The 26,937-nt window shown below is 41.6% G+C and overlaps 1 non-coding gene and 3 pseudogenes across 1 annotated transcript; 3 read left to right on the top strand and 1 right to left on the bottom strand.

Moving 5' to 3' along the window:
- Positions 1-17,911, top strand: part of LOC128573692 (sphingosine-1-phosphate phosphatase 1-like) — a 73,223-nt pseudogene extending 55,312 nt beyond the window's left edge.
- Positions 1-26,937, bottom strand: part of LOC128573691 (60S ribosomal protein L7-like) — a 350,760-nt pseudogene that overhangs the window by 45,183 nt on the left and 278,640 nt on the right.
- LOC128574135 (E3 ubiquitin-protein ligase TRIM52-like) lies at positions 5,581-6,756 on the top strand (annotated as a pseudogene).
- Positions 9,784-9,918, top strand: LOC128574351 (small nucleolar RNA SNORA16B/SNORA16A family). Its single transcript, XR_008376725.1, has one exon. It is a non-coding gene; the product is annotated as a small nucleolar RNA SNORA16B/SNORA16A family (small nucleolar RNA).

A 26,937-nucleotide genomic window follows, 5' to 3' on the forward strand; every position in this document is an offset into this window, starting at 1 on the left:
CTATATTCTATCTATTTTAAGTATTCTGAGAAATTGTTAAGTTCTTTCAGTTTGACTATTAGCTTGTCAATTCACTTTTCTTTTTCTTCTTCTTCTTTTTTAAGTTGATGTCTCCCTCTGTCACCCAGGCTGCAGTACAGTGGCATAATCATATCCCACTGCACCCTCAATTCGGTATCCTCCCACCTCAGCCTTCCCACTGACTGTGACAACAGGTGCCTGCTACCTCACAGGGCTAATTTTTTCTGTTTAGAGACAGGGTCTTGCTAGGTTGCCCAGGACAATCTCAAATTCCTAGCTTCAAGTGATTCTCCCATCTCAACCTTCCAAAATGCTGGAATTACAAGCCTGAGGCACTGCTCCGGCCTCGTTTTTCTTTATATATTTTGACAGCGTGGAGTTTGGTCATAATGGTTCATTGTTCTTGTCTTCATATTTTTATTTATAAATATAAAATGTCCTTTTTAATACTTTCAAGTTTGAATTCTGTTTTTCTAACTTCACAATTTTTCATCTCCTTTTTGTAAACCACGTGACTATCTTGGTCATTATTCATTTTAAGCATACTTTTGTGAATGGAATGTGGTCATATATTTATTCTTAACATGTCTGGGGGCCTATTAGTAATATTGATAATGATGGGAAAATAGCTAAGCAGTATTGACTTCTGCTCAAGGGCCTCAGCACTTCCAACTCTGGTATTTCATATAATGCTCAAACCTGCCCTGTGAGATAGCTCCTCACCTCTAGGCATTGTCCCCAGTTCACAGATAAAGAAATCGAGGATTCAACTTGTTATCTAATCCATCCAAGGTCAGAAAGCTAACACAGAATTGGGAGTGATAGGAACCCAAGTGCTGCCCTGCACACCACTCGTACTTATTACAATGGCTGATGGTTCCATCTTGTCCCCGATATCTTATATTGCACCACATTCTGGGAAACTCTCCTGTTTTGTCTTTCAGCCTCTGATTAGGTCTTCAGTGAGGCCCGTATCCATGAGACACAACCACAGGATTTTTTTTTATTTTAGAACTTGTCTTATTCTTCCAGATTGCTTTTCAGACATAGCCACGTGCTGATTTGAAGCAGGCTGTGTGACTGGACAGGCCAACACTTAGATTCTGCAAGTTGCTTGGCTTCTTAGTGTGTATCCTCCTTGTTTTTTTTTTTAATTTTAATTCCTTGCTATTTTTTATTTCTTTGCTTGTTGTTGTTGTTGTTGTTGTTGAGACAGAGTCCCACCCAATGCCCCTGAGCAGAGTGCAGTGGCGTCATAGCTCACTGCAACCTCAGACTCGGGCTGTGGGCATCCTGCTGCCTCAGCCTCCGGAAGCCACTGGGATTAGAGGTGCTTGTCACGGCCCCCAGCTGGGTTTTTCAATTTTTTTCGTGAGTTGGGGTCTCACTCTTGCTTAGATGAGTATGAAACTCCTGAGCTTAAGCAATTCTCCCTCCTCAGCCTCCCACATTGCTGGGATTACAGGCGTGAGCCCCTGCTCCTGGCTGTGTCTCCCAAAGCAGCTTTTAAAACAAAGCACAGGTATCTCTAGCCCCAATATCTGCTCTGGACACCACCATTAGCACAATTTCTTCTTTGACTTTGGAGCAATACTAGTAGATTTATTCTGGAACTGCCACCAACCTGATTCCATCTGCTTTATATATTTGAGAATATAACTTCTTTTTCGTCAGAGTTTTTCTTTCCTTAATAACTTTAGAATCTAATTGTTTAGTTTTCCCTCAAAAAAGAAAATCCTTTTGGGACATTTATTCATAATTAACAGACTGTCCACTACTGATAGTGTTTTGATCACAAATCTTGCTTTCCAAGGATACAGATTTCCATTTGTTTGCATTTTCTTTGTTTCCCCTCAGGAGTGTTTTGAATTTTTCTTCACATTAATTGTGTATCTGTTCCATGGAGATATGTTTCAATTAAATAGAAAGAAAGGAAGGAAGGAAGGGAGGGAGGGAGGGTGGAAAGGAAGGAAGGAAGTTAAGCTTCTATTTCATTAGCTTAACTCATCACAAGACCATCTAACTGCAAAGGTCCTGCAAGGGGGTCCCCTTCTGGGGTGTCCCCAGGAAGACAAGAAGACCAGATACTAGTAACAACGGGAGCTTCTTGTACTTGAATGTCTAGAGCAGCTCAATTCACAATCGCCAAGATGTGGAAATAACCCAAGTGCCCATCAACCATGGATGGATTAACAAACGGTGGTATACGTGTACTGTGGAATACTGTTCAGCCACCAAGAAAGGTAGACACTTTCCATGTTTTGTATTTACCTGGAAGGATTTGGAGAATATCCTCCTATGGAAAAGCAAGCATCCAATACTAAAATTAAATTTACTACTAATAGGAAACTAGTAGATCAGCAACTATAGGCCCATGTCAGAGAAAATCACAATTAAATTCAAAAAGAAAGGAGAGGAGGGTGGTACCTGTGGCTCAAAGAAGTAGAGCACCAGCCCCATATGCCGGAGGTGGCAGGTTCAAACCCAGCCCTGGCCAAAAACTGCAAAAAAAAAAAGAGAGGAGAGGAAAAGGGGGGTTTGATAAGCTGTCACCTAACAGGTACAATATAGGGGTAGACTGCACACCTCCCAGGTAATGTGCTCAACTACAACTTGGATTTTACCTAACAAACACAATGTAACGAAATCATATGTACCCTTGTATTAATCTGAAATAATTAATAATAACAATAATAAATGGGAGTCTTTCTCACAACAGGAAACTAGTAAGTAGAAGGGTAAACCAAAGAAACATTTTGGTCACAAGAAATCTCAAGCCATTTCATTCCAGAAAGCTGAGAGAGTAGGTGCTCCAGCCAAACAAGGGAGCAAACAAAAAATATGGGGTAAGGAAACAAAGAATCCCACCCAAGATTGGTTCAAAAGGAATCCCAGGGTGATGGTGAAGAAGCTCCCCGGATGGCAGGCAGCCAGACTTGAACTGAAAGTGTGTAGCCCAGAGGTAGCACAAGTGCTCCTGTCTGTGTGAGGGAACAGCTACCTGAGAAGGAGTGAAGGGGAAGGAAGCTAACCGAGAACTGGAGAGCAGCACTCGGGCCAGGTGGTGTGAACGAGACACCTGGATCCAGCTCAGCCTGCAGCTGGCGCTATTCTGAAAGAGCTTTGTTAACACAAGCCAACAACTTTCATTCATGCTCTAGCCAGGTAGGGTCTGGTTTTCTGTCACTTGTAGCCAAAAAAAAAGACTGAGACTAGGCAGCAACACAAATAGAATAAATAAAGCTTGTCCTTAGGAGTTTTATTCTTTTTGTGTGTGTTTTTAAAAGTTTTGTTTATACTTGACATATAACAGTTGTACATGTTTACAGGTTACAGTGTGGTGTTTTCATACATGTGTATATTGTATAATAATCAAATCACGATGGTTATCGTGTCCATCACCACAAAAGTTTACCATTTCTTGGTCATACTAATTTTCAGGGTCCTCTTTTCTAGCAGGATCCCCTTTTCTAGCTATCTTGGAATACACACTACACTGTTACTAGCTATTATAGCCACCAGAATTTATTCTTCCTGATTGACTGTAACTTTGTATCCCTTGGCAAACCTCTCTCCACTCTTCTCTCCCTTTTTCCCTCTCTAGCCTCAGGTAACCACTGTTATGCTCTCACCATCCATGAGATCAGCTTTTTCAGATTCCACATGAGTGAGAGTGTGTGGTATTTGTCTTTCCCTGCCTGGCTGGTTTCACTTAGCACCATGTGCTCCAGTTCATCTATGTTGCTGCAAATGGCAGGATTTCATTCCTTCCTCAAGGAATTTTACATCTTGTTAAGGAAGTTTCCTCTGGGCATTAACTCCTGGACTACTGCCTCTGCTTCTGGACGATCATCTCCTCCAAGGTTGTGTGTTTTTAGCTAATTTCCTTGCATGCAGTGCACTCTAAGAGCTGGACAGTTTCAGATATGAAAACTACACTGTGAAAGGCACTCACAGTTCTTCATGGGAACCAAGTCAAGTGGCAAACTAATTTGCTACTTTTAAAACATGTACCCAATTGTGAAAAATATTTTACGAGTCATTCTGAAGGTTGGGATTTTAGATAACATTTTTAATCTTTTTGCTTCCATTTTCTGAAATGAGTATGAACTCGTTTTATAATTTAAAAGGTATTTATAAAAGGTAGATTATGATGTCACACTGGTCTTTTGTCAGTATCAAGCATGAAAGTAAACTGAAGAAATGATTTGGTCTTGATCTTGCTGCTGTTTTGAAAAAAATAACATTCACTACTTAAACACTGTAATGTTTCCCCATCTTTAAAAATTTTTTTCTCTCACATTCGGAGAGAGCGTAACAGCATATGCTATGAATCATATCACCATAATTCATATGAAGATTTTCTTTAAAGATCTGTTGATTTAATAAGCAAAATAGGATACACACATGAATTTTAAAAATTAATTTGGGCTTAAACCTAACAGTTATTCTTTAAGCTATTATTGTTGAGTTATAACATCTACTAAATTGTTAGATTTATATCTGCCAATCAAATCAGTATAACTTTTAGAAAATAATAATTGAAGCAAGGAAAAAATTATAGATTTGCATTGATTCATCTTTATGTTAAATTAGTTAGACCTGTAAGTCTGAAAATGTGCTTAGAATGGCAAGTACTCGTACAACATACGTAAATGCATTTTTATATCTGAATTTGATCTGAAACTGCCCACATTACCTGTAATGCTGTCAACTATGCCCTCAAGTTGTCCTCAGAGCAATTGTTTCTTCAGAAAAAATATTTTTTCCTCACTTCATACATCTCATTAAATAAAGATAATTTTTCATCAACGGTACTTGCCATGGCAGAAGTGTTTGCTTTCCAGATTGTATTTACTGGGAAAAAAAGCACAAATTGCAATGGTTCAGATAAGAATAAGCAAAGCAGTACTCAGAATCCTATAGTTGTATTCCAAATTGCTGTAGTAATTGTGAAAAAAGTAACAATAGTACTTGTTCAAAAAAAATTTTTTTTTTTTTGAGACAGAGTTTCACTATGTCGCCCTCGGTAGGGTGCGGAGGTATCAAGCTCACAGCAACCTCAGACTCTTGGGCTTAAGCGATTCTCTTGCCTCAGCCTCCCAAGTAACTGGGACTACAGGCACCCGTCATGACACCCGGTTATTTTTTGTGGTGGTGGTGGTAGTTGCCATTGTTGTTTGGCAGGCCCGGCCCGGTTCGAACTTGCCAGCCCCAGTGTGTGTGGCCGGCACCCCAGCCGCTGAGCTATAGGCGCCAAGCCTACTTGTTCAATATTTAAGACACATTTTATTGAGACTCCATCTTGAACATATCCAAGTTCTGGGAACATTTTAAAATTTAATATTATGCCACATGAGCTACAAATACTTTTTGATATTAACTCACTTTGCCTTAGCAAATGTTGAATTTGTTACCTTTACTCTTGTTATTTTACTTTTGTTATCTTTTGTTATTGAAAGCTACCTTTTGCTTTCTAACAGTTTACAGTTACAGTATATATAATAGGCTATTAACTTACATTAGCTAGATTCAGGTTAAAGTAAACCACAGTCCTCTATGTCACTCTTGGTCGTCTCCCGCGGGGACCGAGCGGCAGCCCCTGAGGGGGACACTGCCGGCTGGGGCAAGCCCTGAGGGTAGCGAGAAGCCGTACAGGGTCGGGGCCTGCTTGCTGAACCTCCACAGGAATTAGCGCCGCAGCCCAGTTCTGTTCCTGCCGACCTCAGAAGACAGCTGTGAGACTGGATCTGGGGCAATGGTGTCCAGAGAGAGCGGAGGAAGGCTTCTTTGAGGGCCTGAGGAGGAAGCGCAAGGTCATGGACAGCCTTGGGTCACCAGCGTAATTTGGAGGCAAGCCTGCAGGCGCATTCCCTTTCCTCACCTTTGAGCTGACTATGTACACCGGCCAGCAGCAAGTTAAGACGGTTAGCTGTGCCACTACGCAATCAAACACTTCAGGAGGAAGCGGTGTGCGCCATCTACCTGGATTACTTCAAGGATCCGTGTCCACAACTTCTGCCGAGGGTGTGTGACTCAACTGTGGGGTAAGGAAAATGAGGAAGACCTGGACGAAGATGATGAATGGGAGGAGGATGAGGGAGCTGTGGGGGCCATCGGTGGATGGGACAACTCCATTCCAGAGGTATTGTATGGGGGAATGCAGACGAGGAGCTGTTCCAGGATCCAGAGGATGATGAGCTCTGGGTTGGTGACAGTGGTGTAAGTAATTGGAACAATGTGGATTATGTGTGGGACCAGGAAGAAGAGGACCAGGAAGATCGGGACTATTACATAGGAGGCTTGAGACTTGACCTGAGAACCGATGTCTACCCAGAAGATGAGAAGGAATTGGTAGCTTACAATGAGGAAGAGGATGAAGAGGTGTACCCTGACACACACTCACCCCCTCCAGGGCAGTTCATTTGCCCCCAGTGCCGAAAGAGCTTAACATTAGGGCAGCGTTGGTCCCAACCTGCAGCTGGCCAACACGGATTCGCCAGATGTGCCCCACTCCTTATGGGGGGTGTGGAGAGGACTGATCAGGGCATCTGTCCCAAACACCAGGAAGCCCTGAACCACTTTTGCGAGGTGGACAAAGAGGGCATCTGTGTGGTGTGCCGAGAATTCAGGAGCCACAAACATCACAGCATGGTGCCTTTGGAGGAAGTGGTGCAGGAGTACAAGGTGAGAGGAATAAGAAATATGGGCGAGTTGAAGGAAGTGGAGAGGTGACAAGGAATATCTTTCCCACCCTCTCAGGTACTTGCTAGTTGAACTTTATTTGCAGGGGGAGAGAGGTGAAGAGAGGGAAGGCAGATTGACTTCCTCAGGGGAAGCTGAGCAGACCTATGAGAGTCACTGGAAGCAGACCATTATTAATGTTGTCAATCTACTGAAATACAAGGGGGATAGGTACTTAATTTTCCTCTAATGTGAGTCTTGAGTTGGCCAAATCTCTGGGACGGTTACGGATGGGAATGGAAAGCCACACTCCTTGTAGATAACAGGTGTCTGGAATCTCAGAGCACAAGCAGTATCAAACAGATGGCTGGTATTGTTAGACAGAATTGCCAGGTATGAATTCTGGACTAATAGTATCAAGGGGCCATGCCCTGCCCCTCCCTCCAAATCGGAGGTTGCTTTCCCACCTTCAGTAGGGTCCATTTTCCCTCTAGGGAAATGCAGAGGATAAATATTTTTGATGAAACAGAATACATCGCAGTCCTGATCGCTTTCCTTTCCTGATATTTTACCACAGTAGAAGGGGTGAAGGATTTAGATCAGATGACTTGCCTCTGTCACTTACTGTCTAATTTGGGACAGGTCTCAATCTCTTTGTGTTAATTCCAGGAGTTCCCCAGAGACCACACAGATAAGCCGAATTTGTAAGGGAGTCTCTTTATTCAAGAGCCGGCTGGCGACTGCCTCAGTGTCCCAATAAGGGGTTTCTGAGAGCAGCCCCGAGTGCTTAAGGAGTCGGGTTTCTAAGGCTTGGTCTGCATCCTGGTTGGCTCCCAGGCTGTCCAGGTGCATCCGGGTAAGGTAACAAGCAAGCATTGTACAGAAGCAGAATTTTGCGGTTAGTTAGCCATACATCTTTGTTTTAATATTTTCCCCCATCCATCTTAGTTTCAGTACTTTCCCCCCATATATCTTAGTTTCAGTACTTTCCCCACCTGGTATTGTTTAAAGGTCAGTCCAGGAACAGTTGGTACCTCCCGGTCTGTTTCCCAGGGAATTAGCCAAGTAAGAAATTGGGAGTAAACTAGAAGCAAGAAATCAATTAGTACTTTCCCATCTATCTTGGGAGGGGACTAGACTTCTTTCTTCTTTTCTTTCTTTCTTTTTTTTTTTTTTTTTTTTGAAAGCTTTCAGTCTGGAAATTTGCCAGGAGTTACCTGATATTTTTCTATTATAGACTAGGCCTGACACCTTTCTGCCTTATCCTAGGCCCACTAGGCCTAACATTTGAACTTCACTTTTTGCCTAGGATTGTTAGGATTAGAAGAGATCTTGTATGTTAATGATCATATTGTATTTTATAAATTATAAAGTACAAAAAAAAAAAACAAAACACAATCCTCACTTAATGCAAGCCTGGAGATAAATCACTACGATGGTACCATGAAGTAACTTCTAAATTCCATATTGTTCAAACTTGGCATCAGCAGTAATTATTTTCCGCAGGGAATAAGTCACTCTTAATACAGTCTCACCATTTCCATTAACACTATCTACTCTTACTGTTAATTTGCTAACTCACTCTCAAATGAAAGGATGGCAGCCTTTGACAAATTACAAAATCTTTTAAGTAACGTTCTTTAGGTTAAATAAAATGGGGGCTGTCAAGAAGTGATATTAATTTTCCACTTTCTTTCACGATTACCTTCAAACTAAACAATATTATAAAGGAATGCACACAATAGTTTTCAAAGCTAATTAAGCAATTAAAGAAAAGCAAAATGGCATGAATAAAAAACAAAACTCTGCCATTCTTCATGATACATATACTTGACAGTTAAAGCTTTTGTTTATTTTCATTACTAAGTTTTGCATGGGAAGAGTGTTTTTGGTAGACAGGGTGAATTTTGTCTTTATCAGTGTGGTTCAAGCAGCCAGCCTGTGGTTAATACCCTGTTTAATCAAAGCATGGCAGTTCCCGGCAGCTGCTCTGATGGACGTTAGTACTAGGCTCAGTCACCCAGGAAAACATAATGGTTTCACTCCAGAGAGCATTAGAAGCTAACTTCACTCAGTGCTGCTAAATTTTGCCATTTATCAGTGAAAAAAAAATTCCATACTATTTGTGTGTGAAGGTCATTTTTTTTTTTTTTTTTTGAGACAGAGTCTCAAGCTGTCACCCTGGGTAGAGTGCCGTGACATCACAGCTCACAGCAACCTCAAACTCTTGGGCTTAAGGGATTCTCTTGCCTCAGCCTCCCAAGTAGCTGGGACTACAGGAGCCCACCACAACACCCGGGTATTTTTGTTGTTGTTGTAGTTGTCAGTGTTGTTTGGCAGGGCTGGACTGGGTTCAAACCCGCCAGCTCCCATTAAGTGGCAGGCACCCTAACTGCTGAGCCAAAGGCACCGAGCCAACTGTGAACATCATTTTGATTTTGGTTTATATATGTACTTGTGGTCAACTAGTGAGAATGGTGTTTTACCAAGGTCTGAGTCAGCTCAGCTCTCTGTGACTCCATTAGAAAAAAAAAAAAAAGTTTCTCCTTTAATCAACCAAGCATCTGAATAATTTGTATCAGGTTAGAGATCAAAAATAATATCAATAAGAATCTGCTAAATAGGAGGCACACTGAACTGGGTAATCCCCAAATTAAATAGCTAAAAAGCTATGTTTACGTTTATACATCTTTTTATATTTCCTTAATGAAAGAACACATCCCAGTAACAATTAATCATTTAGCTCAGTACTTGAAAAGAAATTCTTGACACACACATATGTATTCCACTTGAAGAATATAGTCAGTATAATAAGGAGATATTTCATTGTTGTCTAAGTAAAAATTCTGAAGACATGTCTACTGAGCAGCATAGTGCAAAGTGTTGAGGGGAATGTAAAAAAGTGAAAAGATCGGGCGGCGCCTGTGGCTCGAAGGAGTAGGGCGCCGGCCCCATATGCCGGAGGTGGTGGGTTCAAACCCAGCCCCCGGCCAAAACTGCAAAAGAAAAAAAAAAAAAAAGATGACCCTCAACCTCAAGAACACTTATCCACGCAGCATCATAGAAGAAACCAAGCACGGTGGCCCTTATCGAAGCTGCAGCTGCTTCCATATAGCTGCTGTGGTCAAAGAGGAGCCTAGAGTGACAGTTTTCCTCGAGGGTCGCGGTTCTGTTTGCTGTAACTGATCAGCAACATTTTTGGAAAATACAGTTTTTGTAAAAAAAAAAAAAAAAAAAAGAAACCAAGCACGGACTGTTTACACAGAACAAGGCCCCGCAGACTAGACGGCAGACTGGCAGTCAGCGACACTGAGGGCATTGGGCAAAAGAAAGCTCTTTGTGAGCTGGCACAGAGAGGACTTTCTGGCAAGGAAGAGACTGCAGCAACTCACAGACCCTTGGCTTTTGCCCTGGCTTTGTATTGGAATTGCATCAGGAACTCCAAAACACGCCGAAACCTATTAGTTTACTATTTAACTTTATGTAGATATCTAAACATCTACATATAAAGGCGTATGAATTAGCAAACAAAGTTCATGAATAATAAGGATAACACAGAAAAAAAAGCACACTGATGCCTGGGCGAGGAATTCAATGTGGATGGTAGGGGCGCTTCCCGGCGAATCTGAGAAACCACAGCCTCAGTGCTGGTCTAAGAATCAAGCTTGAGCCAGAATGTAAGTCAGCCACAGCCTCAGCACAGCGTTTAGTTCTGCTGACACTCTTCTCATGACACGACAATGTCTGTGAAGGGGCCTTGCCCTGACGGGTGCTACTAAAGCGAGAGTGGTTTTGAGGATGAGATAGAGCAAGCACTCAAGGAAAAAGAAAAACAAAGCTTTAGGGGTGGGAAGAAGCAAGATGCCTCAGAGTAACCTCTGGGGGATCTGATGACAATATCACAAGAGCTCTGTCTAACCATGCACACCAGGGTGAATTATAATCAGAAACAGGAGCATCATTACACAAATTTAAGATATAAAAAGCCTAGCCTTTCTGTCCACTTATTCCACGTTTTCCTCTTTTGGATGCACTTAATGTTTGTAAGTAAAAATCCCACTTTTAACAAACTTCTCTCTGTATTAGCCTTGACTACTGTGCTGTGCCATGTAGCACAGGGGTCAGCATGAAATATATGTTGAATAAGGTGAAGGACCTCTATAAAGAAAACTATGAAATCCTCAGAAAGGAAATAGCAGAGGATATTAACAAATGGAAGAACTTACCATGCTCATGGATGGGAAGAATCAACATTGTTAAAATGCCTATACTTCCCAAAGCAATCTACCTATTCAATGCCATTCCTATCAAAATACCAACATCGTACTTTCAAGATTTGGAAAAAAGGATTCTGCGTTTTGTATGGAACCGGAAAAAACCCTGTATAGCTAAGGCAGTTCTTTGTAACAAAAATAAAGCTGGGGGCATCAGCATACCAGATTTTAGTCTGTACTACAAAGCCACAGTGCTCAAGACAGCATGGTACTGGCACAAAAACAGAGACATAGACACTTCGAATCGAATTGAAAACCAAGAAATGAAACTAACATCTTACAACCACCTAATCTTCGATAAACCAAACAAGAACATACCTTGGGGGAAAGACTCCCTATTCAATAAATGGTGTTGGGAGAACTGGATGTCTACATGTAAAAGACTGAAATTGGACCCACACCTTTCCCCACTCACAAAAATTGATTCAAGATGGATAAAGGACTTAAACTTAAGGCATGAAACAATAAAAATCCTCCAAGAAAGCATAGGAAAAACACTGGAAGATATTGGCCTGGGGAAAGACTTCATGAAGAAGAATGCCATGGCAATTGCAACAACAACAAAAATAAACAAATGGGACTTCATTAAACTGAAAAGCTTCTGTACAGCTAAGGAGACAATAACCAAAGCAAAGAGACAACCTACACAATGGGAAAGGATATTTGCATATTTTCAATCAGACAAAAGCTTGATAACTAGGATCTATAGAGAACTCAAATTAATCCACATGAAAAAAGCCAACAATCCCTTATATCAATGGGCAAGAGACATGAATAGAACTTTTTCTAAAGACTACAGATGAATGGCTAACAAACACATGAAAAAATGTTCATCATCTCTATATATTAGAGAAATGCAAATCAAAACAACCCTGAGATATCATCTAACCCCAGTGAGAATGGCCCACATCACAAAATCTCAAAACTGCAGATGCTGGCATGGATGTGGAGAGAAGGGAACACTTTCACACTGCTGGTGGGACTGCAAACTAGTACAACCTTTCTGGAAGGAAGTATGGAGAAACCTTCAAAGCACTCAAGCTAGACCTCCCATTTGATCCTGCAATCCCATTACTGGGCATCTACCCAGAAGGAAAGAAATCCTTTTATCATAAGGACACTTGTACTAGACTGTTTATTGCAGCTCAATTTACAATCGCCAAAATGTGGAAACAGCCTAAATGCCCACCAACCCAGGAATGGATTAACAAGCTGTGGTATATGTATACAATGGAATACTATTCAGCCATTAAAAAAAATGGAGACTTTGCATCCTTCGTAGTAACCTGGATGGACGTGGAAGACATTATTCTTAGTAAAGCATCAAAAGAATGGAGAAGCATGAATCCTATGTACTCAATTTTGATATGAGGACAATTAATGACAATTATGATTATGGGGGGGGAACAGAAAGAGGGAAGGAGGGAGGGGGGTGGGGCCTTGGTGTGTGTCACACTTTATGGGGGCAAGACATGATTGCAAGAGGGACTTTGCCTAACAATTGCAATCAGTGTAGCCTGGCTTATTGTACCCTCAATGAATCTCCAACAATAAAAAAAAAAAAAATGTCTAAAGACAAAAAAAAAAAAATAATATATATATATATATATATATATATATTTACCCCAAAGTACATGTCTCTGACATATTTTGAGATAGCTGCCCCAGAAGTAACATTATAAAAGCAAACAAAAGTGCTGGTCCCAATCTATAGACTACATGCCAAAAAAAGTGTGATTGAAGATTCGATTCATCTCTGACTCTAAGACCAATGGGGAAAACCTCCAAAAGCCTTGAGACTCAACAAAAATCACTCAATTCACTAGCCCAGGTGACTGCTAAATAGTTTCACAACCCTGACTTCATCTGAGTTGGCTTAAAGAAGCCAGATTAAGCCTCTGTTTACTTCTTTACCCTGGAATAGTTTTTCAGACATTTTTCAGATCCTGCATTCCAGTAACCTACCCAGACAAAGAACTTACTCAGTGGGCCTTGGACCTTCGACCCACTATGGCTTTCACACTTTTTCAAGGCCCCCAGCAGATGACCTTCCATCTCTGTCACAGCATGCCCTGCCACGTCCTGAGTTACGTTATGCCATCCTCTAAACTACTGAAAAAGAGCCCCCCTCCCTGGCTTTGTGAAACCTTGCAATACATCCCGGTTGGTGACCAGGTGATCCTCAGGACTTGGAAGGGAAAACCTGACAAACAACTCAAGAAAAATTGGACTGACCTCTAGGACATCCTGCTTATGACCCCTACAGCGGTCAAGTTATCCAGATTACATCATACCCACATCTGGGATTATCCCCCAAGAAATTCACGCCCAACCAGTAAAATGCAGAACTGTGGAGACAAAAGTTAAGAGCATCAGAAGCAGGTTATTCTCAGATGTCCATGCCCCTGTGGTTAGTTATTGTCACCTTGTTATCTACTGTTAACTATACTACATGTTATTCCCAGGGTAACTTTAAACTTATCTTTTGCCAGAATAAGTTCGACCCCTGGAAATACAATAAATTGCAATAATTATTTCTAAAAAAAAAAAAAATTGTTTTTGTTGTTTTGGGTAGTGCCTGTGGCTCAAAGGAGCAGGGTACCGGCCCCATATGCCAGAGGTCGTGGGTTCAAACCAGGCCCTGGCCAAAAAAAAAAAAAAAAAAGAAAAAAGAAAAAATGCAAAAAAAATTTTTTGTTGTGTTTTTAAAGTGGTTATATTTTTAAAGTATTTTTATTTAGACTAAATTTATAGTTAATATTTTATTGCATGTATAGAGTATCCTTTGTCTTTGGTATTATGGAGTCTACCAACTCTATGATAGTAGAGTTTGGAAGTGAACACATCATTTTTAGATAATGGCATGTAGGCTTATCTGATTTCATCAGGGCTTGTCTAGTAGTGTCTAGTAGGTAGTGGTTGTTTAGGATAACAGCATCCATTATCGCTTTTCAGTTTTGTTTCTGGGTTTGTATGTATGGATTTTGGGGATTTTTTGACATGGGAACAATGGCTATGATTTCAAGTATTAATTTTGGGATCATAAGGTATTTTAGTTGGAAATTAATACAATGAGCAAAGAGACAGGAGGGCAGGCATGTTTTGTATATAGTAATATAGATAGTAATAGGAGTAACAGGAGGACCCCCCTTCCCAACGTGGTTATTGTGTTAGGACCATCATGTTTGTATTTTAGTGTTAAAGAATATTTTCTTTTGAGTGATGTTTTGGATTATATTATTAATAGTTTGTATTTTTTAATTGACTGGGCATCATTAGACAAAATAATATATATCTTTGAAATTTTGTCATTTATGGTTATAACTTAGTAAGGTGTTGTTTAGTGTACTTTGATCTTTTAAGTTTTTTAAACTGGTCTTCATTTTGTGTTAATAGTGTTTCTAGCTTGAGAAGTAGTATTTGAGGCTTTTGTACAGGCCAAGTGGCTAATCTGAATATTAAGACTAATAGTCATAGCAGGCATTATAAAATGGTTAAGAAGACATATTTGGTAGAAATGAAGGGGTGTCTATGACTATGGCAGGTGTTGGGGAGATGTAGTTTTTGAGTATATTTATTAGGTGTGTCTGGTGAGTGTTGTACGTTTTTGTATATGGTTTATGAAAGGTGCAAGATGTGTAATAGTGTAGGGACCTCAAGTGTTAAATAAAATTTGATATATTTATTATTAGGTGAATTAAATAACTTTATACATTTTTATCTTGATGGGAGGGTAGAATGTCTATCTTTTGAGTCATTGTTACAGTCTCAGTTAATTAAGAAGATAGAGGGATGTATTGTTCTAACTGGAGTTTGTTGTCCTTTTCTCTCTGTTGTGGTCCACGAATCCCAGTCATTGACTGTTTTAAACATTTCTTGATGAAAAGGGGGCAGTGTGAATAGTGGGCTCTGGAATCAGTTCTGTGAGGGCAGAAGTGGATATTTGTTTAGAGCAGTGGTTTTCAACCTTCTTTATCTCGTGGTGCACATGAATCTATATTTAAACTTTTGTGGCACACGTAAATTATGTTGATCAAAAAAAGAGTAAAAAAAATTGTGCTTTGAACTTCTTTTGAAAATAATGAAATTTAAAAACTATCATGGCACACCTAAGATCCTCTCACGGCACACCTGTGTGCCATGGTCAACCGGTTGACAATCACTGGTCTAGTGGTTGTTTTTATATAGGCATGTGTTTTGTTTTTGTAAATGCAGATATCTTGTGGTGACTAGTATTTGTAAGTGGATAGTCTCTAAAGTGTAGATTGTGGTTGAAAGGGACAGTGAACTGGTCCCCTCTTTAAAAAGTTTGACGATCCCTGAAACAGAAATCATTTTACCACAAAGATATTTGCACCACAATGTTTATTCCAGCCCAATTCTTAATTGCCAAGTGATGAAAGCAACCCAAATGCTCATCAACCCACATGTGGATGAACAAATTGTGGTATATGTATACTGTGGAATACTATTCATCCATAAAAAAGATGGAGAGTTTACATTTTTTGTTTACCTGGATGGAAGTGTAACACATTCGTCTTAGTAAAGTATCTCCAGAATGGAAAAAAATGTGTCCAGTGTACTCAGTACTAAACCAATGTATAAACACTTACACACTCATATGTGTGATAAAAGACAAATATAGTCTAGTGAAGGGGAGGAGAGAGGAGGGAGAAGGGAGGGGAAGGAGGGAGGGCAATTGGCCAGAGGAGGGAGGGCATTTGGTGGGATCTCACCTAATGTGCACAATGCAAGGGTATATTTCAAATTAACTAAGAGTGTATTTTAAATGTCTTAACTCCCCCCCAACAAATAAATAAACAAACAAACAAAAAAACAAGTAGATGAGGTAATGGTGATCTTAATCAGTTTAATTTAAGCATTCCACATTGTATATCAAATCATGACATAAATGTATAGTTATGATTTTAATTAAAATTAATAAAAAGAGGGTGGTGCCTGTACCTCAAAGGGGTAGGGCACCGGCCCCATATGCCCAAGGTGGTGGGTTCAAACCCAGCCCCGGCCAAAAACTGCAAAAAAAAAAAAAATTTATTCAACGAACTGTGAATGAACACAAGTTAACCATACATAGATCAATATTCTCTCTACGTCCCACCATTTCATTTGGATGCTTGAAATGCAATTCTGATGTCTTTGGACATGACTTACTTGCAAACTGCCTAAATGAAGCAGAAATCATTGGTTTTGTTTTTGTCCCAGTGTGTCTATTTATTGTTTGTAAAAATTACATTAAATTTTTCACTTTTTGCAAGTGTTAATAAGTAATATCTTATCAGTGTCCAGGTCTTACACAACTTTTTTCAAACTTCATCCTAAGTATTTAGTATTTTTGATGGTATTGTACATGGAATTACAGTATTAAGAGACTTTTCCTTTTAGAACAGTTTGATATTTACAGAGCAGTTCAGCAGATAAGGTAGAGTTTTCAAATACCCCCTGCACAGATGTCATGTAATCCTTACATTAACAACTTTTATGGTACATTTGTTTTAATTAACAAACCAATATTGATAACATCATCAAGTATCCATTTGTGGGAGGAAGATCACGGATAGAAAGTGCCACTTTCGTCACATTGTATCAGGATTCATACTGTCAACATGATCTATGACTCTGGACATGGACCTTGCTCATCTGGCTGCCATAGTGTTTGTGTGATTTCTCCAATGTCAAGCTATTCTTTGTTCCCTCTTCCATCATGTGCTCATTGGAAGGAAGTCAGTATGTCAAGCCCACACTTATGGAATGGGGCGTTGTGGTCCCGAGTATTAGGGTACAATATCTATACCATTTATTGAAAATGAAAGATTTCTCTCTTCTCCCCCACTTATTAATTTATCTATGTAGTAAATATCTATGGACTCAAAGATGTTTAGCTTATGTTGTGAGTTATAATTCTATACTCCATTTTTGTTGCTTAAGTCGTTAAAGCTTTTGCCCTTGAGAGCTTGTTCTGCTGGTTTTGTTTGTACTGTCGTGTTGAAATACGATACTGATAGATGGTGTTGTGGTTTGGGGTTTTGCTTTGTTTTGTTTTTAAGCACTTTCGAGTAATGTTAATCAAGGCTGAATAAAATAGTTTGCGATTTAGAACTTTTTCATTTTTTTTATTTATTTGCATTCTTCAAGTTCAGAACAGCAGAAAACCCATTTGGAATAAGTAAAACAAAGTACTTCAGTGGCTCAGGGGAAACAAAGTCCACCGGTCAATCAGGCATAGCTAGATCAAGGTAAACCATGTAAGAACCCAATCTCTATTCTCTCCTCCACCCCAATCTCTTTGATTTATGTTCTGTTGTATTGGCTTCTCTTTGGCCAGTTTCCCTCCAGGGATGGCTCCACTGCATATTTAAAGCCTTAGAGTTGTAACGTCATCATGGAAAGAAAGAGGATTTTACTTTCAACACGAGCATAGAAGTCTCCGAATTGAAACTTTGCCCTGTCTTGGGCACATGTACGCTCTTGAACCAGATGCTGTCGTGGAGGGAATTGAATTGTCAGATCAGCCAGGTCCAGTCACCAGCCCAGATGAATCTCATTGAGGTTAGCCCCTGTGAAGCGTTGGGACTGAGCAGAGGGGAGGTTCCCTGATGAAATAAGACATCCAATACCAGCTGATAGGAGTAGATGCTGGGCAGGTGACAAACAGAAGCCCTCATGGGTGATGATTAGCATGCACATGTTTTGGTTTGCCACTTCTGCACTGCAATAGAATTCTTCTTATTTCTCCTTATTTCTCCTCCTTCAGGCTAGAAGTCATGCCAAATTCATTTGTGGATACCTTCTTTCTCTTCTTTCCAGATTCATCTTCAGCGTTTGGAAAGTGACTAATCCTGGAACGATGTCTTGTTCTGATGAATGAATTTTTTACACTCATGATGCATCAATTGGTGTGTGTAAATAATGAAAATAAAATAAATCCATAAGCACAAGATAATCTGAGAAACGAATATTATATAATCTGATGAATGTGATCCTCTTCTTGTTTCTGAAAGACTAATTATTTTACATATCTGCTGATAATCATAGATGAGTCTTATATAGCGTGTCTTAGTTGCCAGCATTTTCTATCTGGTCATTTAATCTTTATAACAATCCACTGAAGTATCAATAGATGCCTTTACAGTCCCATGTTTCAGTAAGATGAATGCCTCAGTAAGAGTTAGAGCTGGGCCTATGAAGACGGGGAGTCTGGATGGAGTCCACATCCTTTTTTTTTGCAGTTGGTGGCCGGGGCTGTGTTTAAACCCACCACATCTGGTATACGGGACCGGTGCCCTACTCTTTTGAGCCACAGGTGCTGCTGGATTCCACAGTCTTTACCACTGTGTATTACTGTCAGGCACTGAGCTGAAGCCTGCCATGTGAGTAGGACAGAGTCTCCCATTTTAAAGACTTGTGCAAGCAGGAGGCAGACATCGTGTGCATACACATGAAAAGTGCTTGTAGTCAGAACAGCCCTAAAGGGGAGCTGTGTGTTGGTCCATATCACTAAAAGATATGGTGTGAGGGCGTGTTCACTTACCGAGGCCGTGTTCACTTACCGAGGCCGTAGTGGGGCAAAGTGGTGTACTTAGAACCTCCCAATGTCATATTGTGTGGTGAATGCTTTACTGTGTTTGTGCTAAGGTTGGATTAATGTTGACATAGGACTGACTAGTCTTAGATTAGATTATATATCAGAAAGGGCTCTTAGGAGCATGTAATTGTTTATATATTGATTTCATATGACCTTAATAACTGGCACACTAGGATGCAATGTATGGTGTACATTGGATATTTATTTTTCCATTCTTGCAATACTTTACTAAGAAGAATGTATTTCAACTTCATCCAGGTAAATGTAAACAATGTAGAGTTTAATAACACACTAATATAGTCCAGTTCAGAAGTAGAGGGAAGCAAGGTGTGGGCATTTGGCAGAAGGAGGGAGAGCGTGAGGCAGGATCTCACCTAATGTGCACATTGTCGGGGTGTATGACACACCCTTTGCGGGGCTCTTCTACAAAGTTCTTCAGGAACTTTACCCTGAAGTGGGAACAATGTAACCTAAATATTGTAACCTCATATTAATTAAAAAATATATAAAAACATATTAAAAAAAAAAGAACTGAGGAAGATAATTAACTACTTACTGGTTTTTTCCTAAGGATCAAATATAAATTGAAAGATAAAGGCGTTGCATATGAATGTGAACATTTTAATTATTTGTATTATCAATTGTGAGTCTAGGCTTTGGGAGATAATAATGCAAATTCCATGTCAGAGGAACAGTGATTCCGTTCATTTGCACCTCATGTCAATATGACACCAATGGGATAATATTCCCTGACCCCAATGGGACAATATCCCTGACCCCTCTGCCTTTTACAGAGAATCAAACTGGATCATACCGTGATAAAAACCAAACTGATGGGAGCATATTCACAGATACACTTCAACGACTGCTGATCTGTGGTTCAGAAGACCATGTGTGGGTTGAGGGGAGAGAGGGCTTAGGTATATGCTGTAGAGAATAATTTTCTCTTGTTTTAGTATACTTAGTGGCAAAGGTCATCATCAGATGGGGATGGTTGTTAATCCAGAGCGTTCTGATTTCTTTCCTCATATTTATGCATACTAACAAAGCGAACTTGGCATTCATCTGTTCCTGATGGAATTCTGCACTCAGGTGGTGGCTTTCAGCAGCAGGTTCTGTTTAAAAAACAAAAAAGGAAAGGAAAGGAAAGATTATATTACAGAAATGAGCTCAAAGCTAAGCTAACTCCTCACTTCTCTAAGGATGGTATGTGGACCATCAGCTTCCACATCACCTCAGAACTTTATAGAAATGCAGAATTTCAGCCCCACCTCAGAGCTACTGAATCAGAATGTACCTTTTATGAGATTCCTAGGAGATGTCTGAACACAGTAAAATTGGAGCTAAAATAAAAATAGAAAGTCAGCCGTTGGATTTGTCAGTATCATCTGATGAATCCTGATTGTCCTTAGCGGCTGAAGCAGTTTATCTTTATCTGGCAGCCTGGACATTCATATTCTGTTCAGCCTGAGATCCTGACACATGATTAGAAAAGGCTAGCCTGACCACCAAAGAAGGGCAGAGATTCCTTGCAACACAGACCCACGCAATCTGGGGCTCCTGGCTACCCTAATGTGGTCAGGGTTGAGAGGTGGAAACAGCAGAAGCCTATCAGGCAGCAGAAAGAAAAACCGCTTGGGGCCAGGCATTGGAGTAAACAGTGAGCTCTCCAGGAGTTTGGTCAGCAAGCCACCCCCCCTGGAATGGGAGGAGAATAGTACCCTCTGCTGACAGGGCTGGACATCCCTGCTTCTGGCAAAGGAAAACAGTTTCCTAGGTCCAGGTCCATTGTCATAGAGCAGGCAATGAAGCGTGAATTTGGAGCTGATAGGCAATACCTTAATAACAGCACAATAGGATGCATTTAACCAGTTTCCCATTAGCGGACGTGTTGGTGTTTCCCGTTTTTAACCATTCTCAAGCATGTTGCTATGAGTGACACTTGAATGATTATTACATGAGAATTTGAAATTGCAGAGTGGGACATGAAGGGTTTTGCATCCCATTCTACTGTTAATCAAGTAAGTCCTGGGTTGAAGTTTACTGGTGAAAACAGAAATAAGCAGCTGCCCAGATTACTTAGGGATGCTCAAAGGCCTTAGTGGGAGTTAGGCAACGTTGCTTTTTTTTTAAGATTCACTGTAGATAACAGAAGAAGAGTTATTTACTAAATCCTCATAGGCCCCAGGTTTCCTCTTTCATCTCTGAATGATCTTAGCCATTGGGGGCTCTCCCAGGATAACACACCCCTAGCCTGCCACACCAGAGGACCATCATAGCTCCTTCAATTCCTTCTTTATTTGGTACCTGAAGAGCCTATTTTTCACCCTTGGGAATATTTCTGTATTTGTCTTGTGCTATTTGAAACGCGTACAGGTGTTTGTACAGAGAACCAGGAGGTCCAAAAGGCCCTGTTTCCTGCATGGAAGGCATGTCCATCCTTCCTTTCTTTGCCCCCCTTTATCCTCAACACATCCTCACCCAGAAATCCCTTCAGTTCAGCCTATGGGTGGTCACTGCTTGAAGACATATTTTAATCCATTCATCAGCTAAGCACCCACATTATGCCAGGCAATCCGTACAAGGATCCTGAAGGACAGATGCTGTTGCCTCCATTTTGTACACATGGAAACTATGGGTAAAAGCCTAAACGACATCTGAGGTGACAGTGCTTGACTGTGACACCAGATTCCCCAGTGGAAGCCCAACGCATGGCCACGTTTTAGAAAATATTGTAATTACCGGAAGGGGGAAAGGGCCAGTGGGCTTCTGTCCTGACTCAAAAGGCCTCACTGTGCCGTGCCTATGGTCTCTGGTGGCTTCTAAGGAAGTCCTTCCCTGTTAGTTCTGGCCCAGGTGGGGGCTTCCTCCAGTGACCCTTCCCATGGTCGCCTGAACACCTGTTCACACATACAGAGGGTCTTTCCTAAGTCTTTGTTTCTCAGAGGCACCGTTGTGTTTGGAGTTCTTGATCCAGCCAGGTGTTACTAGTCAAGGTGCGGTGCTTCCTTCCAAGAGTCAGGCCCTTCTGGCAACAACTTGATATTGTACATTCTCTGAGTTTGGACACATATCCTGTATCCACCACTATAGTATCATACCGAGTAGTTTCACTGCCCTAAATATTCTTTGTGCTCTGTCTGTTCTACCCAACCTTCCCCACAACCCCTGGTAACTACTAATATTTTCACTGTCTCTAGTTTTATTTTTTCCAGAATATCATATTTCAGCTAGTATGGCATATAGCAATTTCAGAGTGGCTTGTTTGTATTTTTAAAATGTTTTGTGCCTAAGCTTACATGACTGTTCGTGTATTATATATTCATTAACTAGTGATAATATCAAACACAGTTTAGCAACTTTCTTCCATAAAAAGTAAGTCTTCACCATATTTTCTCAACAGTATGAACAAAGATTAGGGTATCAACCACAATCGTCACTAACCGACTTGAACATTTACTGTGCCATGTACTGTTCTACTGTAACTGTTTTCCGCCTGTAATGTGGACTGTATTGTGCCCCCCTGAAGAGCATATGTTGATGTGCTAACCCTCAGTATGTCAAACTGTGACTGTACGTAGACAAAGGACCTTTAAGGAGGTATTGAAGTTACAATGAGGTCATTAGGGTGAACTCTAATCCAACGCGACGGTTGTCCTTACATACGGTGGAGATTAGGACATGAATACACAGACACACACAAAGGAATGATTATGTGAAGAGGGATGAAGAAGACAGCCATGTATAAGGCAGGGAGAGGTCTTTGGAGGAAGCCAATCCTGCTGTCACAATCTTGAACTTCCAGCCTCCAGAACTCTAGGAAAATAATTGTTCATGCCACCAGGTCCGTAGTACTTTCTTATGACTTCTCTAGCAAACTACTACAATATGTAACATTTATTCTTGCCGTAGCCTCAAAATAACTACTGTCTGCATTTTATAAGAAGAAACCTGAGGCCCAAGGAATTTTATAAGAAGATAAATAACTTGCCCACGATCCACCGCAGTGTAATATCCAGCTACCAGGATATGCTGTGCTACCATAAAAATTCCCAAATCTTAGGTGGTTAACACAACAAATGGTTACCACTGACTGATGTGGACAGTGTATCAAGGGTTGGTGAGGGGTACTTCTTCCTAGTTTCTCAGGGTCCCAGGCTCATGGGCCCTTCATCCCAACCTGTTTCCACAGGCTCCTGGGATCGGGGAAGGGAACATGGTGAACCTATGTTGATTCTGAAGTTTCTGCCTTCTCATTATTTCTTCTTACATTTCCCCTACTAAGGCAAGTCATTAGGGCACATCTGTCTTCAGAGGGCTAAAGGAAGGAAGCATAACCCCACCACGTGCCCAGAAGGAGAGGAAAACCAGGATGTTTATGGATAGTGTCATGGTAGGTACACAGGGCAAGCAAGCTCAGGGTGAACATGTCTTCCCCGATACAGGCGGGGCAGTGTGGGGCAAAACATTCTCTTCACCTGGAGAGAGGTCTGGTCTCTGGCTTCAGCTACTGGGAGGAAATCTCAAGGTCCCTGGAGTGTCCTGCCTCATCACAACATCATTATCTGCCTGGGGGCTTTAGCCATGAGACAGTCTAAGAAGGTGATGTATGTTGGGGGCTTTGGGACATGCCATATGACTTCTGACCTCCTGAGGGGCTGAAGGCTAATGGTCAGCTACACACACACACAATGTGATCAAGTTCACAAAAAAGCCTGAACACTTGGGGCTCGACTGAGCTTCCTGGGTTGGCAGGACTCTGTGTGTACTGCCTCACCTTGTTGATACTAGGAGGGGAACGTGTTCCCAGGACACGAGACTGCACATCTGGACCTGCTCCAGATTCTGCTCTAGGTGTCTCTTACTTCCGCAGTTCCAATATGCATCCTTTCACTTAGAAACTATACTCACTAATAGAACACTTTCCGGAGTTCTGTGAGTCATTTGGTCTTTTCGACCAAAAAGGTGGTTGTGGGAGCCCCTAAATTAATAGCCAGCTGGTCTGAAGTGAGGGTGGCCCTGGGATCTCCTGAACATCTAAGTATTCATCTTTTCCTTTTTTTATTTTTATTTTCATTTTTTAAATATTTATACTTAACATAACACTTTATCCTATTGCTCTGCTGAGACATTTCCTCCATTTAGAGAAGAGAACCCATCTTTTAGTGGTTGCCACTTCCCTCTTTCCAAATTAGGTATAATTTGACATAGGAGAATTACAAAATTCACTTTTCAGTAATACAATCCAATTTAATTTTTTATACAGCTTGAAACTGAGGGTTACAATACATACATTTGAAAATAAAATGACATCTTTTCACATAACTTATTCTGAACAGTAAAAATTAACTTTATGTACCTGACCGTCAACTTCCATGCAAATGAAGAAGCAACACTGTCAAACAATATATCAATATTCCCAATGATGGTTATTACTGAGGGTTCAATTTCTGACTATTTATCTTACAAAGTTAAAATTTGTTCTCAGAATTTTGTTTTTAAAAACCTGCCTTTTGGAAGTGCTTTTATTTCTTCAGGGTGATGGCAACGTAAATTGTGAAAACAATGTGTAAGATGTCAAAGATAGTATAAAAATACATACAGATACACAAATATGATCAATATTCCGTTTTTTTCTGATTCCAAAAGCAGATATCTAGCCATCTTCCTTAAATGGTATCGAAAATCTCCAAAGAGCATCTAGGTAACTGGAATATACAAAACCACTCTATAAGAAACAGATAAATTGGAAGTAGGGCTTCTGTCACAAACAGGATGGCTATAAAGCAAGCAATCTATGGAAACATTCATATGTTGGAAGTGGCGACAGAAACACAGGTATTTTTCTTGTTGTTTTAAGAACAGCTATTCTGATTTTTATAACCCTAAATTCTAATACATCAAACAAAAGGTATTAACATTTCACTTAAGATCACTCAGCACCCTCAGCTTTCAAAGAAATATAGTAAACACCTTAAAACCATGAAAATAGTGTTAACAAACTATACTCTAAATTAGTATGTGACCCCAAATGTTGGTCTTCTTAACAGGTGATGGGCAAAATCCCAATCGTAGAACAATCTTCAGAAAAGTTGGCATGACACTCATATTCACTCTTCTCCCAAAGAGGATGGGCATGACAGTGGGGCTCCTGGGCCTAAGCATTTGGTTGTAGTATAAAGCAGGAAAGGGGAAATGACCGGACAGGGCTCTCGGAGGGGAAATCACTAAGATACAGCCTGAAAGTACAGCTCAGGAAGGTAGATTTTGTAACTTAGAGTGTGGGTGAGGTAGCCCCCAGTGAGTTCTCATAAGTGGAGGGTAACACTCCCTCATCCCTTGTAGGATTTCATTGTTTGAAAATGATCTTGAAGTTCAGCTTTATCTTGGAGACCACAGTATGTGCTGCCTTTGCCATTTTCCTCCTGCCATTTCTCAGTCAATGTCTCATCTCCGGTTCTCTCTGGCAGTTTGGACCCTAAGAGCTTGGTGGCAAAAGACTGTTAGCATGGCAGAGCCAGACGTGAGCTACTTCCCTCCAGGAAGGCAAAGCTCTTAGAGCAGGCAGGACACCCAGGCCCGCTGTCTGCTGCCTCCTCGCCCCACCTCCCTGGTGGCCTCATGGGGCCATTGTCTGCCTCTCCGAGATTATATGTGGGTGGCCTTGTCCTGTGATATTTGTGTGACGCTCATGCCTATGAATGTGGACAGGGAAGAATTGAATTGTATGAGTGTTGGCATGTTGGGAGTGCCAGGCTCAACGGCTTCAAGTTTACGGGCACCCAGCTGTCACTGGAAAGTATGTACTCCCCACCTCCCCACCCCCACCATCCAGGTCTGCCAGCCCTTAAAGGCAAAAACCTTTTGAAATTCAGGGTCAGCACTTGCAGCCAGACAGTGGTTGTACTGTCCACCTTCAGATAGCTGGGCCCCAGAAAACTTGAAGCAGTTAAGCCCCAACATGCCGCCACTCATACAATTCAATTTCTCCTCAAACATAGGCAGGAGCATCAGACAAGTAACAGGACAAGGCCTCCTACATATCATCTTGGAGAGGCAGACAACGGCCCCATGAGGCGACCAGGGAGGTGGGGTAGGAGGCAGCTGACAGCAGGCGTGGGTGTCCTGTCTGCTCTAAGATGAGAGCTTTGCCCTCATGGAGGGAAGTGGCTCACCCCTGGCTCTGCCATGCTAACAGTCTTTTGCCAGCAAGCCTTTAGGGGCCAGGTGGCAGAGAGTTTGGGAGATGAGGTCTTGACTCGGAATAGAAAGGAGGAAAATGGCAAAGGCAGCACACACTGTGATTATATCCTACAAGGGACAAAGCAGCAGGAAATGGAGAAAGAGTCCTCCAAGGCAGTGGTTCTCAACCTGTGCATCGTGACCCACAAGAACTGTATTAAAGGGCCACGGAATTGGAAAGGTTGAGAACCACTGCCCTAAGGGAACTCAGGGAAGAGAGCCACTTCTGATGTTAAGCCAAGTAAGGAAATGTTTTAGGGATAAGAAGTCTTTCCCAATCCTATCAAATGCACAGACATCCAAGTGGGCTGCACCTTGTAGCTGCCAGCAAAGATGGCTCTCAGGGATTAGTTTTGGCAGCAGGGCCTGGGGTTAGTTTTGGCTTTTTAGCTGGGGGCGTGGCTTCAGAGTTTCCACAGCTTGGGGGAAGGCGTCGCTTGGGAGCTCGGCGTCGTGGCCCATCAGTGGCCTTATATGCAGTCTGGGGACTGGCTCCTGGATTTGATGGGAGAGGAGGTTTCTCACTTGAGGCAGAACTGATGGTCAGCGCTGGCTGGCTGGTGGGGGCTGGGCGTGAGGTGGTCAGGGTGCCGCCCAATGTACGGAAGCCACCGGAGCTGCTGCTGCTGGCTGTCTGAACAGCACTGGGAGGGGACTGGCTGAATCCAGAGGTGGTGACTGTGCTTGATGTACGGTTGGGAGTAAACTTGGCAACCTGGACGATGGAAATCTGGGCTGGGATAAACCTGTCAGCAGAGGCAGGGAGTGCCCCAGAGAGAAAGGGCTGTGCAGCGTAAGTGGTGGTGCTCCTCACGCTGCTCCTGGTGCGGCTCACACTGCTCAGGGGAGATGAGGAAGACACAGCAGGTGCCGCAGAAGATGGAGGTGCCGCAGAAGATGGAGGTGCCGCAGAAGATGGAGGTGCCACAGAAGATGGAGGTGCCGCAGAAGGTGGGAGGGGTAGAATGCTCAGCATTCCAGACTGAAATCGTTGCTTGGCGGTGGCGGATGGGGCAGATAGGGCTTGGGATTTGGTAAACGTCTTCGCTGGAAGAGCTACAGGTCCTGATGTGGATGTAGAACCTGGGGTAGCCACACTGATTCCCAAGGCCC

The sequence above is a fragment of the Nycticebus coucang genome, chromosome 21, assembly GCF_027406575.1.
Source record: "Nycticebus coucang isolate mNycCou1 chromosome 21, mNycCou1.pri, whole genome shotgun sequence".
In the NCBI taxonomy this organism is placed as follows: domain Eukaryota; kingdom Metazoa; phylum Chordata; class Mammalia; order Primates; family Lorisidae; genus Nycticebus; species Nycticebus coucang.